The following is an 8,993-nucleotide window of genomic DNA, read 5'->3' as shown; positions in this document are numbered from 1 at the left end:
TTTCCATTTTACGCGTACTCATCGTTATAATATCGAACTATTCAGGCTAACCCTACTCTCAAGTGCTCCCTTCAATCCATCAATCACTGTGAGTATACTCGAACCCTTTTTGCTTTAGCACTTTTGGGTGTTACATACGTTACTTATTCTAAATCACAATCGAACACACTACTCAATTATTTCAATCGCTAACCATTACCGCATGTATTACGTGACTAAATGAATGCTTGTTGTTATGTTTACACGTGGAATGTTGTCTACCTGCCTTAACGACGATAGTACTATAGTTGGGACTCAGTACCCGTTTACACGGGGGTTGTTAAGGACAATTACTTGCATGGATTACGGTGGTAATCATGTATTGTGAACTGACTCGGGCAGTCAACCCGCAGTCATTGGTATCGATAGATCCATGTCGATAATTAACATGCTTCATTTTCCTCTGTGTACGTGCTGGTTATGCGTAAACTATTTCGAACTCTATATGCTATTATCAAACTTGTATGCTCACCTTTACATTTTATGTATTGACTTTATTTTAACGTATGTGACAGGCAATTAGGATGCTTATCTGCTAGGAAGGCGAGCTTAGAATAAGCGTCTAGAGCATAGTTGTCTGTAGATCTTGCAGATCGAGTCTCTAGAAGCATCTGAACAGTTTTTATATTTAAAATCTGAGTTGTCGGAACAGAATATTTGACTTGGTGTTATCTGTATAGTTTGTTTGCTATTTAAGGTACGGTATGGGACGTATTATATAAATTGAATAGTAATAATAATTGTATGGAAACTTCTGGACAATCTGTTTCGCTCAGTGCCATGCCCCGATGATTCCGCCATCGGTTGGGGTGTGACACTCATGTCCCTCGGTCCTACAACGAGGATTAATGGCCTTAAGTTCCTCCTACCCACTCACATGATCTAAGTAGTATAAACCCTCCCTACGCTTACCATACCATGTAAATAAACGTTTGTAATAATTGTCGCATGTATTTCACCCCCGAAGTATAAAACTGAAAACAGTAAAGAGAAAAGGGGGACATGAACTCACAGTATTGCGTCTTCAGTATGTGTAACCCAAGTCTCCTCAGCCAACACGACTACCTACAGTGTACTAACGTCTATTAGACGAACGGGTCATGCCTTGTCTTAGTATTTGTGTTTTTGGGTTACGTTTCTGATATTATTCCAAGTTATAATAATTAAATTTAGTTTTGGAATAATTGTTTATGTAGTGTTTCTGTATTAATACTTCTCAAGTATTCGTATTTCCTTCACAAGGATGGGGTATTTCATACATGTATTTTCGTATTTGTATTTGTATATCTTGCCAAGTAATGGCGTCGTATTTCGGTGTATTGTTCCAAATAAAAATATGTTAATATATTCCCAAAACCATATATTTCAAGTCTCGCTTAAATATATATAAACTTTTTTTGTTCAATCATGTATTGTCCCAGAAAATATATATTTTTCTCAAAAATTATATTTACCAAAAATAATATTTACCAAAATAATATTTACCAAAAATATAGTGTAACGGTATATCCCGGAATATCCTATAAGTTACGTTTTCTTATTTGGTTTATAATATTATGTGTGTAACTTAAATATTTTATTCCTTGAAATTTTTGGTATTATTTTGGAGTTGTAATTTCCATGGTTTTTTATAAGTTATATTATTTTACGCTAAACTAATATAGCTAGTCACAAAATATACAATAAATCACACAAGCGTTTTAGTATAAAATATATATTCTAAATATATATTTATCAAATCTTATTTACGAAAATCCACCTCCGGTACTTGGTAATTTTGAAATAAAAATGATGGCGAAGTTTATTTAGAAAAATAAGGTTAAACATATATTTGCAAACTCTTGTTAGAAAAATATTTCTAAGTGTTGAAATTCTTGAAAAATTTCGCTAGAGTTTCCTTGGGTAAATGGAGGCGTCCATGCTTACTAGCATATCATTTTCTTTTGTAAAATCATTCAATAATTTTCAATCAACAATATACAAGGCTATAATTACCAATCTTGACAAAAATAAGCATAAACCATAAACTTATGAACTTGGAAAATTTACAAAAACATGTAGTAACTTACTAGTATACTTAGTAAGTCTTGTTACCTTTAAAAATGTGATTAGTTTCTTAAAAACTTAATTTTTAAAGGGTTTGTATTTTCACAACTTATAGTCAAAATTTCTAAAAATATTTCTTTATGAAATTTCTTTTTACACAAGTGTTTCTACACTTGTTTACCCACTAAAAATATGATTAGTTTATGTAAGATCCATTTCTTAATAAAACTCATGTCTTTCACTTGGTTCTTTTGAAAAACTACTCATAGATCTTTAGATCGACAAGATTACAACTTATTTTGATCTTTATTTTTCAAGAAAACATCCATTATTCAAGTTCATAGTTCATGTGTGAATGATTTCATCATCCTACATATCTTTAACTTTCACATCTTGCTAGTTCATGTCTTTAAACATGATCTAGCAAGTCCATGTGATGAACCATGCCATTTAATCTAACAAACAACATACAACAAGCATGACAACACAAGAACAACATGATTTTATCTTCTTTTTAACACTATTTCATCTCTAGTTAGTTTATACTTTAACACTTTGATTATGTTCTTTAGAGCTCATAACATTTCACCATTCTTTTTGCTATTAACCAACAAAAATATGAACAAGATGAAGATCTAAGGCACTTACTACTAGCACAAGACTAGGGGAGTTCAAGAGTGTAAAAGTGGTGGTTAAAAGAAATCGACAGAGGTCCTTGAGCTTCCGAACACACCGAGCTTACTTGTATGATCACTAACACCACTGGATGCCCTTAGATTGGTTGAAGAAGCTTGAATGATGGTGGTTGTAGGTGATGGTGAGGTCGGCCGAGAGCCAATGAGAGGAAGAGAGAAAGTATTAAGTGGAATGTGGGTTGTGAAATGAGAGCTCTTGGTCTAATGGTTAGTCTTATAACCCTCCATCAAGTCATTAACCATTGTGTTCTATGCTACCAAAAGTGCCTAACATATCTAATAAATAACTAAAATAAAATCATGGTGGATCCCACTTGTTCCATAACCGGTTCGAAGGGGGTGGGGGACTAGTTGGGTTCCAAGGTTTAGTTACAAATCTAGTTAGATTTAAAAGTTAAGTGTGTTAGTTATAAAGTGTGTTAGGGTGTTCGGGGACCCTAACTAGCTCAGAAAAGTAAAAACAATGTGTTTGGCAATATTTTTGTGTTTCGAGTAAATTCCGGTTGTTCGGTTGGGTGTTGTTCCGTTAAAGTGCTAAATGAATCTTTAAGGTGTCTTTTATGTTACTTTTAGTGACACATTTAATTCCCAACACTTTGGGAAGTATCTAGGCCTATTTTGCCAAGTTTTTACACTTTACTAGCATTGTTAAATGCTGAATTTTGGTTATTTAGTACAGAATTCTACACTTAAAGTATGTTTTAGGCACTTTCGGGCACTATAACTATCACCTAGTGACGCAGTTTTATGATCCTCACTTCCCTACACTCTCTACTAGTGTAGTATTCTATTCCTGGCTCACACTGGCCTCAAAAACAATGTCTGTTTAGGTGCTGGCATTGTCAGCATGTCTCTGGGTTATCCGCTCACAGTGCTAACTGTGCTTTGTGCATCAAGTTTGTCACTAAAGTTTGTATGAAATAAATGAAGTGACAGTATGAAATGTGATGCATATGTATGTATGTAACATAAATCAGTAAGCAATTTAAATTAACAGTTGTAATTAAGCACAGTCATTAAGCATAAACCAATATTAATTTAATGTACGGATGCATGCAAATTTGACAGTTGTCACATTCTCCCCCTGTTAAGAAAATTTCGTCCTCGAAATTTGTACTACCTTAACTCCTTATGTATACGTCACACGCGTGTGTATATGAATAATACTGAGGTAAATAATCACTAAACCGAATCAAACCTTACTCACATCAGGTGAGTCCAAGAATATATAGCAACCCGAATCCTATGGGTAAAAGGAGTGTGCCTTTAGCATTTGATGTCAAAGGCGCAAGGCGTATTTGACGTATAGTCTAGTGTAATCCAGCTAGTGGGGGGTTTCACAAAAGGGGAGTTTTGGCTAATAAGATTCTCAAACGATCGATCGCAATATGCAAACGAGTTTTCACAAACCATAGCATCCGCTATATGGATTCAAAATCAATAACTCAAAGGTGAGAGTAACGTGAAAAAGGATCCGTCAACATCCGAAGATATGAATGGTAAGGTTTAGTGTGTTGACATTCTTAATATTTTGAAGGTACACTGAATGAAGTACAAGTGAATCTGGTGTATCATTGTCGTGATTCGTAGTTGCATCAGAAATGTTTAAATGACAAGTCAAACAAAAGTATGTGTAGTTTTGTGTGGAACGGTTGACCATGATTAGCACAAGCTACAAGTTTGCAATGACACCACAAGGTGTCATACTGACATAATTCAAGTATAGTGGTGACTGAACAAGTTCACCGTTTTGGAAATCAATTGAAAGTGCACCGAAACAAGCCAGAAGATTTGATTTACACAATGTCATGGAGTTTTCAGTTGAATGTGGAACATCAAAGAGTCGTTGTTTTTGATCGAAGGTGAGAAAGCAATAAGTACTGCAGGGTATTCAATTTATAACGAAAGAATTGTTAGGAGGTAAACCGTGATATGAAATGAATCTATGTACCTTTGCCTCAACACGCTACTGTGTTGAGACCGATTTCATTGTGATAAACAAGACGGATTTAGGGCAAATTATCAGATAATCAATTAAATATGTGTATGAAGTGAGTAACCAGATAAGCGCAAGCTTCAATTTTGTGAAAGTATCCCCACAAGGTGTCGTAACCAACAAATGATTTAGTGAAGTCGTAGTCCAAACAAGTCTACCATGACTTGAAACGAGAAAAAAAAAATTGCAATAATGTTTGAATATGATGCTCTCAACACATCATATGACGTCTTAAACTGAATATACGAAATGGATGAGTTCAAGCAATTTGAACTTGGTTTTAGCGTAACCCGGCAATAAACGTATGTATCAATAAAGGAATCTCGGCATGGTTGCAAAGATAAACCATGTATGTAACTTGAAATGAATGAAGTTTCAAGAGGGTGTGTTGGCTTGATAGCAAAAGAGCCAACAGTCACAATAATGTAGGTCATTCGAATTCACAAATCGGTAATTAAATTTAGCGTTCTAATATTTGAACTCAAATGAAGCGTTTGAAACGAAGTGAAGTCGCACGCGTAGCAAATAGTGCATGCGTGACAAATAAGTTTCCAAGAAAAGGAATAATAAGTATCTGCTAAAATGAAGAAATGACCAGATATCGAAGCAAATATGTGTTCGCTCGTTGCGAAGAAAATTAACATGATGCAACTACCATTAAGGGGAGTAGAGATGCAAACGTCTACTTGTTAGAAGTGAAAGAAATTCAAGTACTTTCGGTTTGGTCAACGGAACTGGCATATGTGTCGGGTTAATGGTGTCTACTTGAGTTAACGGACGTGGTTCCTAAGTAACGACCTTTGTAAATTTAGACCTGGTTCCCGATGGTCCTAAGTACATGTTTCCTAGACTCTCAGAGTTTCGTATTTGGTGTAGAATCGTTCTATGCATCGTGTAGGAAACGCTATTCTTGTGTACGTTTAATACAAGTTATTGTCCCACAATTTTCCCCCGGTATACTTTCTTCCTGAATTTACAGCTACTCGATCATCGATCAGTCGGGAAATACTGGTTGGATCCTCGCAGTTAGTCAAATAAGTAGTTCGCCAATCCTTAGCAAGAGTTGCTGACTCTTGTTGGCTATGTCACACCCCCAAAATCCACACGCGGAGTACCACCGCTTGGAGGCGTGACATGACCAGGATCAAGCCATCAATCATATTGAACATAGCATAATATAAATAAGATAGTTCGTAAAACCCAATTCAATATAATTGATGTTCTAAACCAAACATAGTATCAATAGCGGAAGCATAATAATGTAAACCCAAAGTAAATTATAAGTTCAAATATTCGAAACGTTAAACATAGTGTTCATGATCTGTGCTCCACAACGACCCGCTCCTCCTTGTGCAAGCTCCATAAGTACCTAAGGTCCTGCAAGGCATGCAGCAGAGAGTCAACAACTAGTTGAGCGAGTTCACAGTTAATAGTTCAGTAATAGTGCAGTGTGAGTAGTAGTATGTTCGTTCGTTATATCATATATCATATTTCCATCGCGGCCTCCCAGGCAGGTATGCGAAGATGTTAGGGGATGTTCCTCCCAAGTATTCTAGACTAGGTTTATTTGTATCGCGGCCTACGAGGCAGGTGTGCGAAGATTAGTATGTTTAGTTTGCGGCCTTCCTAAGGCAGGTGTGCAAAGTCAGTCATAATATCGCGGCCAACCCTTGGCAGGTGTGCGAAGATCAGTTCAGTAAGTGTTACTAGTCTAGTCGTGTCATATCGTTCGGTTCTATCAGCTGAGTACGTACAATAATTCAACAAATCCCATTCCCACCCGGGAACCCCATGCCTTGGCTGTGTGAACTCACCTTGGTTTGCTCGGTATGCTAAGTATGTTCTTGCACTTAATCAATCACGTCCGAGGTAGATGGTACGAAGGTTTAATCGTTCACGAGAGCTTGGGGAATACACAGGGCTGCCGTCAATTGCAGGAGCGTTCTAGGGTTCTGATTTTTGCTAAAGTGTGACAAATGAAGAGGTTACGTATAACTTATACGCGTTTAAGTGTTTTGGGCCCTTACTGGGCTTGGCGAAACTGATGGGCCGGCGAAACAGAATTGGCGAAACAGGTTTCCTGTTTCGTCGAATGGTTCTTGGCGAATCACAATTTCTGATTCGTCGAGATGTTGTATGGCGAATCACATATGGGTCCTTAATGGGTTCTAACAGTTTAAGTCTAAGTTTTCAGATAAGTCACATGTTATACATATACAACCAAACACAAAACCAAGCAAACACAATTCGTTTCATTATAACACAACGTGTGCAGTTACAAGTCAAACAGTCAAAGTCAATGGTCAAGGTCAACGTGCATTAAATACAAAATGAAAGTCAAAAGTTCGAGTTGTCACAGGCTAGCCCGTCTGGCTCCTGGTAGTCTGATGTTCATTTGAAAGTCATCGTCCTCTCTTTTGACGAGCAAAACTAGGGTAACCCAAAATGGCAATTTTGGTCTGTTATCTTCCTTCTCTATCCACTACTGAAACAACACTGTCAATCCTTGCATTTCCGAAGGTGCAAGTCTCTAGAGTGCATTTACCACTGATGTGTGTTGGTGTGTATATAATTTTGATATATATTTAAGCCCCTTTTTACACTTTTAGCCAAGTTTTAAATTTATAAAACACAATATTTACTAACACTAAACACACATATGGGCAAGTGCACCCATCGTGGACGTAGTATAGTGTTGGTAAGATACCGAGGTCGTCCAAGGACACAAGAGCTTTTAATACCGGTTTATCCTCAACGTCTAACCAAATCAAAAAGTGAGAAAAATGTTTTAAACTAAGAAAAATAAAAACTAACTAAATGCTGAAAAATAAAATAAAATAAAAACAGATAGACAAGATGAATCACTTGGATCCGACACGTGTGTTAGTATAACCTTTGATTATTTTCGCACTTTTGCACTTGTTTAAGAGATTATCTTAGTTATTGTAGTAGGCCCCTCTTTTGAAGGCGACGTTACCCTCAACCCAGTAGTTTGAGTCAGCAAGGATACAATCCTAAAGGGTCGGATTATTGAAAGATAATGAATTAAGTTATTAATGCAAATTGTGGTAGGCCCCGCTTTTGGCGGTGACGTTACCCTCGGCTAAGTAGTCTGAGTCAGCAGGGATACAGTCCTAAATAGCCGGGTTATAGTATTAATAGTAGTTAACTTATGAGGGGGTCAAAGAGTTTGGATCCCCGCCATCCAATACCTATGGGTTTTGAAGGAGATCCTACTAAATTTGACCCAGGTCCCAAGCAGGACCTCTAAACGCTGAACAAGGGCAAGACCCTTACCAAACCGTTCCCTTAACCCCCGACCAGGTAGCCAACATACCTCCATATAGACCGTGGGGATATGAATGGTGAAAATCTTTTATTTTATATAGACAGTAAAATAACGCCAAGACACCACGGACAAACGATAAGGAAAGATCACCTTCAACATAAGTAACTAGTTATTAAAGTCATTAATACAAAACCAAATAAAAAGTGCAAAAGATTAAAAATAAAAAGTATTATAATAAACACTTGTCTTCACCAAGTGATGTAAGAGACTTAGGCAAACATGGCCTTGATTGTCAAGAACTCTTACGATCAATCTTGGATCCCGAGACGACTCACACACTCTACGATGGACAATGGATGATGATGGTGGATGATGGTGTTATGGTGGTGGTGGGTGGTGGATGAACTGTGAGAGAGGTGGTGTGCCAAGGGATGAGTTGAAATGAAGCCAAGCACTCCTATTTATAGGCTGAACAGAAGCCTGGGCACGGCCCCGTGTCCACTGGACACGGCCCCGTGCCCGTCTGACACTCTCTCTCTTCATTAATTGTAATTCGCAATTACAATAAATGCACCTGCAGCACTCTGACCACGCCCCCGTGTCCGCTGGGCACGGCCCCGTGGTGGGCAATAGAAGCTTCTACCACTTTGTTTTTTTTGCCAGGGCTGACCATCCTGGACACTGCCCCGTGCTCGCTGAGCACGGCCCCGTGTTGAGCTGGACACGCCCCGTGTCCGCTGGACACAGCCCCGTGTTCAGCTGGGCACAGCCCCATGCTCAGCGAACACAGCCCCATGCTCAGCTTTCTTCTTGTTTTTGCTTTGGGAGATGCTGTCGAGGAGTCGGGCATGCCACGTTTCTTCCTTTTCTTTGTATTTATGTTGGATTTGGCTGCATTTTTGCTTCTTTTGTTCATTTAAGCTCTTTT

This window comes from Helianthus annuus, chromosome 10, assembly GCF_002127325.2.
Source record: "Helianthus annuus cultivar XRQ/B chromosome 10, HanXRQr2.0-SUNRISE, whole genome shotgun sequence".
Taxonomy (NCBI): domain Eukaryota; kingdom Viridiplantae; phylum Streptophyta; class Magnoliopsida; order Asterales; family Asteraceae; genus Helianthus; species Helianthus annuus.
Note: the sequence above shows the minus strand (reverse complement) of the source record.